This window comes from Channa argus, chromosome 9, assembly GCF_033026475.1.
Source record: "Channa argus isolate prfri chromosome 9, Channa argus male v1.0, whole genome shotgun sequence".
NCBI lineage: Eukaryota > Metazoa > Chordata > Actinopteri > Anabantiformes > Channidae > Channa > Channa argus.
In genome coordinates, this window is record NC_090205.1 from 8966978 (window position 1) to 8979777 (window position 12800).

Here is a 12800-nt window from a genome sequence, read left to right on the forward strand (position 1 = left end):
TTGATTTGATGACACTCTTGTTAAACATTTGCTCTCATTAAGTAATGAAAGCTTGTCTCTATTATTTCTCTCTACTGTGTTTTCAAAGGGTGTAAAATAAAGCCAAAACATTTCTCATGGTAGGAAGGTGAAAGAACTTTCATTGTAGTAATTAAATACTTTACTTAAACCTTAAAAGGTTTTTAAATTTGAGTTTAAAAGTTTTCAAATCATTTTCCAAATTTGGACCCTATTTTGAGCGTGTGCGTGAGAAGTTAGTCCAGTCTCGTTACTCGTGTGCAAATTTTATTTTAGATTTTTATATCTAGTACTAGTAGAAACCCATTTAGCTTCCAGTACGGATAGAAACCCTAGGAATGTGAGCACATGTAAGGGAACAAAGAACACAATAGGACACAGATGGTGGGACTTCAGCCCTCTACAACAAAACCCTTTCACATACAGTATCTTAGTGTTTCTGCTCTCAGACGCCTGCACAAATGACAATTTCCAGAGGACTGGAAGCAACATGCTGCTGTTTGTTCCTCTGAATTCTCAGCTAAGCTTGCAAAGATGGACAGCCGTACATCAGTTTTGCACTTCAAAGAGCAGAATTTTAAAGAAGAGCATTTTCAGTGGTGGAAAGTGTCGGTTTTGTACGGCAGGATGTGGAGGCAAAGTGTACTTCACTTAATAATGCCACAATCAGCACTGTCACCAAGAAAAAGTGCTGCCTGCTCGTGTGCAGGGACAAGCCAAGAACAAGCGTGGAAGGTCAGCAGTGCCTTTCAACCACTCTGCCTCTCTTCAGTCTCTGGAAAAAACCTAAGTACATAATGAAACTTGTTTGGGAAAATGTGTTTGCATAATATTTATTAAAAGGATCACATGCCCTGCTTAGCAGACAGGACCTTACAGGTAAATGCCAGGTGCAAACAGGGACTCAACAGGAGCTGGTGGAAATTCAGTTGACTCGGACAGACTCATATTTTGCAAATGAGCTTTACTCTGTTAATAATGTGGTAAATGTGTGTTCGTGCGTAGGAGCCCAATCATTTCCATAATTCTACCTCCATTGCTCAAGTGTGAATTAAAGCTACAGCATCAATGGATACCACAAGGTGATGATGTTCTTATATAAATGCGTTAATCTGTAATGAAAACAAGGCCTGATTTCATTGTATCTTAAATTATTTAGGCAGAATATGAGAAGGCTACGACTGCTGCTGCTCTTCTTGGCGTAGATCATTTTTAACTTGTTCTCTAGCAGAGCTCACTGGTGAAGTGAAAGGTCGAATAGAGGGTTGCTGACCTGGGAAAAGGGGTCAGTTCACCGAGGAAACGGAAATCTGGACAACAGACACACTGAGCAGCTGGCTGGAAAACAAGAAGGCTGGCTGACCGGAGAACAATAGAGAAACAGGATAGTTCATCAGCTATAGGAAACAGCTGATGGGAAGTGGGCCTGCTGAGATGGAAACAGGAAGATTTGCTCTGCAGAGAAGGAGATGCCACTCACTGCCAGAAGAGCAAGTCTGCGGATGCAAGATCCCTGATAAAAGTGAGGACTGATTTACTGCAGATGGCAACGACTGAAATGTCTCTTTAGGAGCATCTAGTGGCAGTTGCAGCACAGTACAACACCGCTGAGAAATGTGGAGTATTCCCAGTAATTAGACACAGTCAGGTGAGAGGTCTGGAATCTCCTGCTCCGCTAACATGTCACTGTGCTTTGTGCAAAGAAACAGTAACATTTCTTCTTGTATTCATGGATCCATTATGACGAAACGAACCCCACCCCTCCACTATATGGGACCTAACCAACAGAATTTCTTTTCAGATGTGTCTGTGGTACTTTTACACTGCAATGATTCTTTTTGTGGTTATTCTGCATCTCCATGTTGATATTTGTCCTCAGTGTGTGTTGCTTTTTTTTTTTTTTTAACTGAACTCTTTCAAACAAAAAATATGAACAATCACTTCACACTAAGTCAGTGGCCTTTGGAGCCCCTGACCTTTTAGGCCCACATGCCTGTGATAGATCGATCCCTGCTCAACCCATTCAGTGATCCATTCATGGTTGTATCTTTCAAAACTACCTGGCTGTAGCTTTAGGCTTTAGTGGATCAGTGGCAGCCCATTTTTTTTCACCACATTTTAAACGGGTGGGGGTCGACCTCTTTTTGAACTTGCTAAACTTGCTACCTGTGAGCTGCTTGTTACATCAGACTGTTTAACTTATCTGACTGTAGTGAATTTAATTTCCTTTTACAGCAACTGCAGATCTATTAACATTTGTGCAATAGTGCATCTTCTTTTCATCTCTTCATCATTTCTTCATTTCTCTTCATCATTGTGGCTCTGTAAGCCACACGCTGTAGATTTAAAATGTAACATTGAAGATGTGCTTGGATAGAATTTGTTTTAAAATATTCGTGTGAACTGTGAAGGAATTTATAAATTAACCCCCAGGCTCAGTAGCTCAGAAACATTTGGTCAGATTTAGTTTTAATAATTCTTTATCATCACTGAGGTCTGATATTCACTAATCACTTACTGGCAGTGCTCTTTAAAGAACATTTACTGGAACCTTCTTCAATTTGCTCTTGTTTACCTTCAGTTTTGCCTTCGGCAAGTGAGTGAAATCCTTGCTCAACTGCATTCAGGTCAGGTGATCCACCGAGCTAGTCCAAGGAATTAGAGGAAGGGTAAAGAAAACCTGCTCCAGGGTCCACGTGATCTGAAACTGGAATCGCATCAAGACAAGTCTCTGTCTGCCCCCACACAGAGGGTTTTCACCTGCTGAGCCCACTGATTTGCCCTCAGTCTCACTCTCCATGCCATGTTTTTTTTTTTTTTTTATCTTGGGGTTGCTGTGTTGGTAGGTTCTGTGTAACCAGATATTCATTCAAATGAGCAAACATATACACTCTACATACAAACTTGGACACTGGGCTTCACCTTTTGCCAGTATTTTACCATGCATTAATAATTGTATGTCGTCATCAGGCTTCCAGGCCAAAAAACATAAAAAGATTGTCTTTCTTTACAATCGTTTTTATTCTGCACTAAATATTTTTGCAACAGACTGTGTCATTGTCATGTTCTGCTAAGGGAATCACAGCATGTCTTCAAGCTGTGAAGCTGGAGGGAAGTGAAATAACTGGTGATTAACAGCTGTCTCTATGGCTGGGGGGGGGTTGTGTGGCTAGGAGTGTGATCTGTGACGAGGATGTATGAATCTCTCAGACGTGAAGGGAAATTGACCTTAAATACAAACAAAGCTCTGATCTTTTTCTTCACTTGGCAACAGATATGTGAAAGTGGGTGGTGGTAGAACTAAGAGATACCTATTCTTCAGTTCTTTGTGTGTTGAGGATTTGTTTGTTGTTGAATATTAATTTTCTTCTAGCTGTGGTTGTTTTTTCATTATAGGAAGGAATCAGAAGATACAGTAAGTTATAGGAAGGCATCATTCTTTTGCAGCCAAGTAGTTTTACAGGACCCCATAGTGCAGGGAATGTGTTTAAAGGATTGCGAGTTGACCTGTATCTGTAAGGCACAGTTACCAGTGTCCTGGCCAAAAATCCATTGGTGCAGCATGAAGATGAAGCAGAGCTTCATACGAATCAACAAAAATGTTATGGGAAGCAGAAGTCAGTGGATGGATACAAGACAATGTCCAATTCTCTGCACATCTCTTGGATTACAGTTGAACCCATCATTAAGAAACTTACCAAAGGATTGATGAATCCCACATTTAAAAACCCAAGTGACCTTTCTCTGTTTTATGTACGGTCTCTCCCATTTTAGCTGCTGAAGCTTGTAACTTGTTCAGCGGGTTCACAGGTGTCCTGGTGGTCTTGGCAGGTCACTCAGTTTTTAGGGTGACCTGCTCTAAGCAGATTTAAGCATGTGCCACGTTCCTACTATTTCGAATAGATGGATTTAACCATACTCAGTATCACTAAAGATGTTTCCAGTTGTACCACCAGGGAATATTGGCATAAATATGTTCACTGCATTCATGTCCATTGAGCAAACTGTGTGAGTTCTACAACTGATGCACCAGTTACGATTTAGGTGAGTTAGTTTTAAAAGGTGGGAATCCTTAGACGTACTAAAACTTTAATGTTTTATATTTTTAAATAATTTGAATTCATTTGCAGAGATATGTTTTCGGGTGTGAAGTATGTCGGTCTCAAGACAAATCTCCCAAAATTTAAACGCCTGGTGGCTGAAAGCTTACTAATAAACTCGAGATGAGCAGTGCAATGCAATAACACAAGTTGAAAACTTCTTTGATGACACTGTAATATTAGAAAGTCTCTGTGTATGTTTTTTTTTTCAAATAGTCCCAAATGTATTGAAAACGTGTATAGTGTATATATGATATTTTATTGTTATTTTTATGCTATAGCGGTGCCACCATTGCATTTCTGGATTTGATAATATCATCATTAGGTTTTGTTTCCTAAGTAAAAATAATCCAATTTATTCAAAGAAAATCTAATCCAAGGAAAATATCAAAATAAATACACACAAGAGCCAAGACCAGCCATCAGCCTACCTTTTAAAATTTACTGTTAGTACGCAAGCTATCACATAAATACATTTTCCAGGAATAAATCTATTTTTATTTTTCCGTGACCTAATAATCTCTTTATTCTATAGTCATGGAAACAAAAATAAAACATGAAACCAGCAGCTTGTCTTTTTATCTCACTCCCACTGCTGCACATGTTATTAAGATATCAACTCTGTAAATGACTTAATCTAAGAGCATGAGAGCACTGGAACATTCTGGATGCAAACCAAGTGGTAGAAAAGTGTAGCAGTCCTGCTATACTACAGGAATACAAATATACAAAACTCGTGTAGGTCTTTGAAATTTGACTGTGAGGAATGTTCTCTGTCATCGTGTTAATGTGTGTAAATCCTGTACATCAATATCTAAGTGATATTTAAGCAACAGGATTTTCAGTGTGGGGATGAGGTTCAACTACAACGGCATGCAGTTTTTGTCATACAAGGCAGACAAAAAACTGATGCACGAGTATCCTCCAAAAGGAAATTAAAGTACCATTACTGCAAATATAGCTTATTTGTGTAAATGTGTGTAATAACTTCACACCTCTGCTTCTTCCCAAATAAGCTATGGCCTCCTGAATTAAACATCTGCAATGAACAGACACGTTTCACCAGAATGAATTTAGATGTGTTCGAGTGGAGATGATTCACCCACTCTGTACTTTCTGGCAGCAGTGGATTCATGTGTTAAATACAGAAAATCCATCGTATAGTGGCGAAGACGCCGCTGGCAAAAGAAGGGCGTGGGAGGACTGAAAGAAGCCACTAAGCTCCGCTTGTTGTCAGTGAAGATCAGTGACAATGTGAGAAAAATGTGGAATTTGCAGGATCCACTTGTGACAAGATTCAGTCAAAAAACTCCAACCTCGTATTCAACACACCAAAAAGTTCGACACGAAATAGAACAGCTTGAATTTCCCTTTTAATCTGTGCGTTCAGATTTGTTTGAACGCTTGTGAACTTGTTAAATGTTTAAAAACGACACAACAAAAACTATTCATTTGTGAATAGGTACAAACTAAAATTGAAGGCAACGCAATGATCATAACAGAAATTTCACTCATTGTAATTAAACTCTAATCTGCACATCTCTGTGGGCTTTTTAATTACAGTATCGTTATGTTTACAGTGGACTCCTGACCCTGCTTTATAGTACAAAAAGACTACATGGCAGTATGTTATGTCAGCACAGGAGCTGTATCTGATTGTAGCTGCAGTAAAATCACCAAGATCCATTTTATTAGGAATAAATAAACACCAGGTATGAGGTGTGATCGGTTACCTTGCCACAGTTTTCCAACAAGTCTTTCTAGTCCTGGACTCCCTTGTATTGGTAAATCTTAATGCAGTGGTTCATGCTGTCTGACACAGCTACTTGGCCCTCAGGGAGCAGCGTCAGGCCACGTGGACTACTCAAACCCTGAGTTAATATGGGCCACCCCACTCCCTGTGCTGGATATAAAAGGACTCTGTGCTGCTCCCCCCAGTCTGCTACTAGCACATTACCATCTGTATCTATACAGATGCCCCAGGGGCAGGCCAGGATCGGTCCCATACCAGCGCATACACCAAGAACTCTCACTGTGTTCCAGCCTGGCTCCAGAACTTTGATGCAAGGCACACGACCTGTTTCGTTGCCTCGTTCGGACACGGCTACCATGCCTGAGGTCAAACAAGCTGCTACTAAGTAGGGGCGGTGAAATCCAGTCACCACTGTGCGCTCAAGACGAGAGCCTGTCTTTGGGTCAAGCTTCAGTGCAATGAGAGTACCTTTACGGATATCGGCTACCAGGAACTCGTCTATCCTGGTTACCGTCACCCCCCTGGGAGCCTCAAGGTCATCTTTTCTAGATCCCAACCCTGACCCTCCAAAAGTCTGCAGCAGGCGACCGTGTCGGCTGAACACAAGCAGGGCTCTCTCTGCTGCACAGCTTAGTGCAATCAGACCTTTAGCATTTACAGCAATGTCAAAGTAGTTCCGACATCGTCTGGCCGAGCCATCAGAAGTTGGGGAGGTCACTTGCTGGAGGACGTTGCCCCGAGGGTCAGTCACCTGTTTGAAAGTTTTAATTCAGTTTTAATGTAATTGATGAGCTCTTTTGCTATAGTAGATAGTGTATTAGATGCTGTTTGTGTCGGAAAGACATTAATCACAACACATACCTGGACACGTGCATTTCCACAGTCCACAATAAAGAGTTGGCCCTGTGGTGTGGCATGTATACCACTTGGCAAGGTGAAGTCAGCCCGACCTGAACCCTGCTTCCCAAACTGTCTGATCAGATGGACACCTCTGGGGTTAAACACTGTCATGTCTCCCTCCTCTTCCATCTCCACCAGGGCTGACTCTCCTCTCTCTCCTCTTCCTCTCTTTGGCTCTGGGGAGGACCCATCTATGACAGACATGGATAAAGACCTAGCCACATGGGATTGTTTTGAGGCAGCCACCAGGATTTCTTTCTGTGGCTGGTGCCGAACATTATGACCTCTATAAGTAGGATATGAAAGGACGTGTCCCATGTCAGGGACCCTGGACCCCTTGCTGAGAGCTGGCGAGGTTGATGTGGAGCTTGACATTGAGTTGAAGTTACAACATTTCATGCTCCAGATGCCAATATCCTCATTTGTCCCACTGCTGAACAAAGGGTGGGCTTTGTGTGTCAAGTCCACCGCAGACTTAGATCGACGGCAATTGTAATTCAGAGAACCTCTGCTCATACTGTAGTCATGAGATGGGCTAATAATGAACGTATAGCTAGAGTCAAGGCTGTCTGATGGGGATGGAGCTCGGCCAGAGTCACCCAGCGTCCCCAGAGAGTGTTCATCAGAAGACTGGCTGAGGTGAGAGTGAGAGCAGCCTCTGGAAGAGAGATCAAGGCAACTTTGGCTGGTGACAGGCTCTCTTGGAGTCATCCTGGTAGATACACTCTGTTTTAAAAGTTTGCTGGTGGAATCTTGACTCAATTTTCCTTCATCACCTTCGTGACTTGCTAAAATCGGCATACTGTGGTCCCGTCTTCGTTTAGGTGTGGGGGACAGCTTCCTGCCAGAGACCACACTAAGTGACTCTCTCTGGTTCCTGGGAGAGTAGTGTTTTCCATTACTATTGATCTTGCGCTCGTTGCCTTGAACATCCACATTTTCATGTGTGGTAGTAACAGCCTGAAACACATCCTCTGCTTGTGGCTTAAACAAAGCTGATTCCATCTCATCGTTTTGCGGTAATTCCCACTCCGACTGTTCACACTTCGGCAGCCAGCTATATATTTTTGATGAGGACATTTTTTGTTTCTCTTCTGATTCTAGATCACTCTGGGTGGAGAGGCTAATCTTTTTGATGACCCTGCCTGTTGGCGAGGTCAACCCCTGTCCTGGGTGGCTTTTCTGTCCTCTGGCATTTTGATGAGTTGTGTCAATTTGCATCTCCCGTGAATGTAGAGCACACATCTGCCCCTGTGGTCCAAAATCTCCAACATGCAAGCACAGGTTTTGCTCTTGTACACGGATTTCTCCAAAGGTGACAGTGTTAGGCTGGGAACTAGGCTTGAAGTTCACTTTCTTAAGGGAAATCGATATTTCCCAGGGTTGGAGGAACTCTGTGACCTCCTTCAGAAGCAGGTTCTGGTTTGGTCCACTTTGATCCTGACGCGACTTCTGACCCATTTCTTGGATTTGTTGCTGAAGCTGAATGAGCTTGCTGAGCCTTTGTTCTAACAGGGACTGACTAACCCGGGCTGCTGCTGTGTTTTCCCTCCTGACCTGCTCCAGATGCTGCTGAGTGTCCCGATGGTCCTGCTCCACCCTCTCCAGCAGGCGTCGCTCTTCTCTGTGTGCCCCCAGGATGGCCCGCTCTACACCCCGCTTCACAGATTCTGTCTCATTTGTATGACGCTCTTGTAGTTTATGCAGCTCAGCTTCAGCTTGGGCAAGGTCACACAGTGCTTGTGTTGCCCAGCATGGAAGGGTGTGAGGCAGGAGAGCAGGGGAAAAGGCATCTGACTGATCAGGGGTGGGGCTGCAGTCTTGGAAAGGGGAGGTGGGATTACTACCAAAAGGGGTTCCCTCAAACATCATTATGAAAAGATTAATCTTTACTTCTTTTTCGGAAAAAGTTCCTAAAAAAAAAGAACAGGAAGGATAAATACAAATATAAAAAAAATAAATCATGAACATAATAAATACCTAATGAATGCCGGTAATTTAGTCAATTTCAACTTAATGCTAAAGTACTGCAACCAAACCAGTCAAAAATAGGAGCAACTGCTCCTGCAGAAAAGGGGCGTCGCTGATTTTCACTGAGAACTTTCAGTGTAACAGCCTGTGTTTTAAGCTTTGCTGTAAACTGGCAACGTCTGTTTTTGTGCAGACTCCAAAACATTTTTCAACAGATACGCCTTTCATGACACATAACCAATTACTTATTAGATCATGAATGTAATATTTATTTTAATATGTATTTTAAAAGGTATTAAGAAAATGTCAACATATGCTCAAAAATACAAATATTTGGGCTCAAAACTATCGGGTCAAACTCACACACATCATCAAATCAGTGGTGCTGATCATGTTTGACCACAGCTTGTGGCCTCTTCTCAACGCAAGGAGGGTTTGACAGCTCTGATTGGATTGATCAACTCACAGTACTACAGGAAGGAGCTTAGTGCAGATCTGAGAAAGAAGATGGTAGATTTAAGCAGATCAGGAATGTCACTAAGAACAATTAAAAAAAAAAAAAGATTCCAAGATCATCAGTTCAAACAGATGTATATAAATACAAGTAATTGTTAGGTGACCTGAACTGTCCCCCTTAGCTGAGAGGACGTCTCTTCCTAATGGTGTAGTGGCTAGGATTCGGCACTCTTCCCCATCGAGCCTGCCGTTTGATTCTTGGTCAGGGGACTTTGGTCTCCCCTAAAAATCTCCTATGAATCTCCTATGAACTGACTACAGCTGGAACGCTGGTGTCTACATTTAGGTGACTTTTTACATTTCCATGTACTAAAGGGCTGCGTTGCAAGAAAGAAGCCCCACTCCCATAATCCGCACCTTGATGGAACGAGACAAAGATTGAGTGGTTTGGCTACAATGACCAGAGGTATGTTTGGAGAAGTCATTTTGCTGCCACTAAACCTGCTGCATTGCAAAGAGTGAATTCTTCAAAATAACCTCAAATTACTGGTAGATTCCAAGATCATCCAAAGAAATCATTTAAAGCCTGAAGATGATACGTAAACTCTTTTTGCAACTGTAGGTACAGTAGTAAGCCTCCTAATATTAATATGAGCAGATCGCTTGAATGAAAATGCTAGTTTTCAAGTTTTCAGACGTGGTGTTTTATCTGTTCATTATCCATATATGCATGTATTGTCTTATTACGCCACTACTCCTGTTCTCATTCTGAAACTGTGAAATACACTTTGTGTGTCCTCAGAACGAGACCTGAAATGTCTTTTCAGGCTGTAACTTGTGCTGCTGTAGAGTAATTCAGCGCTTACAGTATTATCTGGTGCAGCTGTGCGGACCACCGTGGTAGTGACACACAAATACGAAGCTTTTCAGTACAATGAAGGAGACGATCATCATACGTGCATCTACTGTGTGAGTAAAGGTGCCACAGTCAAAAATAACTATTTGATAATTATTGAAATGAGTCACAATCCTTTTTTTTTCAGCTCAGTTGCAGATTTTTTTTAACCGGATCTATTTAATGAGTTATGTTTTTGGTGCCGAGTAAACAGCTGCTTATAGATGGGTCATACAGTTGGGAAGGGGGGGCCATGAGAGACAATGACGTGGGCAGAAAGAACTATAGCACAGAGGTGAAGGAAAGTTTTGAGGTTTGCACAGAGAAATCTATTAGCATTTCAAATGGTGGCAGACAGCCAGCAGCATCCAGAGTGAGGGCGAGAGTGGGAGGTACAGAGACAGCCCGGGTGACAACGCAACAATACTTTTCAACTCCCCAGCTCTGCAAATAGACCCCGCTTTGATATTTTATTCATGAGCAGAACAAAGTGATGTGGAGAAACGGCGATGAAAGATGTCTGTGCTCTGGGTGATGTATTGTGACGATACTGGAACCCCAGGGAATCATCATATAACAAAAAGAAAGTATCATTCTTGCTGAGATTAGGAAATGTATGGCCCTAAATAATCGCGAGCAATGGTGTGGTTACAGTCCTATGCATAAATTCTGCATTGCGCTTTTTGCTATCTTTATTTTTTTTTTTACCAGGATTTTCCAAAATAGAAAGAAATTCAATTATTAAGCAATTTACACAATTACAATGATCTTTCCACTAATTAATACATTCTTGAACAGAGAAAACATACATTAACTTTTTCTATATTACACATTTTGTTTGCCTTTTTAAAATTATTATTATTAAACATAGACCCGACCAAACGGCTACTGAGGGCTTGTGTGTTTTTACTGCACTGCACACCGACCCGGTGGTTTTAATCTAAATATATGTTGTTTTTTTTATGTATTATGAACTAATACATGCTGCTGTATAATTATGGTTTAACCACATTAAAATCAGCTCTACCTTTCCTAACAGTGACCTATGACCTTTTTAGTTTTTATTTACTGTACATAATTGCCATAATTAACATTATCAGTATTGTTTAAAATATACTATTTTCTTACTGGGGTACTTTTACTTTTGTTTTTTTGTACATAAAAACTACTCGATGTAGTACTTGAGTAAAACATTTGAAGTGGTACTTGTAGTGGAGTGGATGTATTTAGACCAATTTACTTCAGTACTGAGTTTGTGTACTTTTACCAGATCTGCACACGGCTTATTTCCTCTTGCTGTGTACTGCGGACTGCTGAGTGGCCGTGCTGACCCTCGTCCTTCATGACATTAAGACCACCAGTGCTAATGCTGTCTGCTCGGCATAATTGTTGCTGTCGGTAAATAACACTTCCGAACTATAACCAAAGCCCAAATTGGCAACACAGGACATTTTCGGAGATGTTAGAGGAGAAGTTAAAATAAAAACAAGTATATGAAGCAATTCATTTTTATAGCTTTAAATGAATTGTAATGCAGAAAATACATCATCAGGGATGTAAAATGTCAAACTACACACTAAAATGCTGCTGACATGTTCTTGTAGGTCAAGTCTGGGCCTTGTTTAACCTTCTTCTTGTTGAGGTATTTAGCAAAGGAATAGCACTTGTTTAAATCATGGGGGGCCTCCAGGTTTGGGTGTTTTGATTATGAGGATCACCACTGTGGTGATTTTTACACTACTCTACACCAAGAAAAGAACTTTAGTAACTCATTATTCTTGTGGTGGTAACTTATTTTAGTGATGTCTTTTTACCAGCAGTTGACCCTCTAATGTCACTGACTTATCATATTATAGCTTTTGCCACGTGAAAGCCATAGACCTTTGCTTTGCAAAAACTTTGATTAAAAAACAGGTTAATGAGTCACACTGTTGCACTGCATAGCCCCTTCATGCCCACGAACCCACACATTGTAGTTTATTTGACCTCAGTCCCACATACACCGAGCAGCTACAATCCATGAATCTATTGTTTGAATAACCTATAAACTGCAGTACCCATCTGACTGAGATACTGAAACACAACCATATGTTAAGCATTTGCATTTGAGGAGCAATAAACCTGTTTGAGTTTGAGAAGGACGGATTGGATGAGTCTGAAAGTACAGAGAGACAGACTTAGCACATTTTAGTCTTTTAATGGGACTTATGGAGAGTAACACAAATGATTGATAACAATTATACACATCCATGTGATACTTGTACTGCATGTCCAGAAACTTGAATTATAGTAGCTATAGCACTTTTAATTGTGGTATTTTTTTAAAAATCTGCATACGTATGTAGAGGCTTCGGTGATCACAATACTGTAATAGTAACAGTTGGTATGTTTAACTTGATTTTGGTCATTTTAGTAGAAGTAGGTTGACTTGCAGTACTGGGGAGGAGTATTTTGGGTAATACCAGAAACTTGGAGAAGCTGTACCAGATGAAGCAGTACTCGAGGGAGTGTGTTTAATATATTGAAATTAGTGGGACTTTGTAACTGCATGGGCCATGAATAATTTAGATATTCAAGTAGTCTACAGTAGGTCTACTGGCTGCTGTATAAGTTACTTGGCACATTAAAAATTAAAAATACTGAAAGAAACTATTCTCCACGATTGACAACTGAGAACATGTAGATGAATTGGTTAAAAGCAATGAAT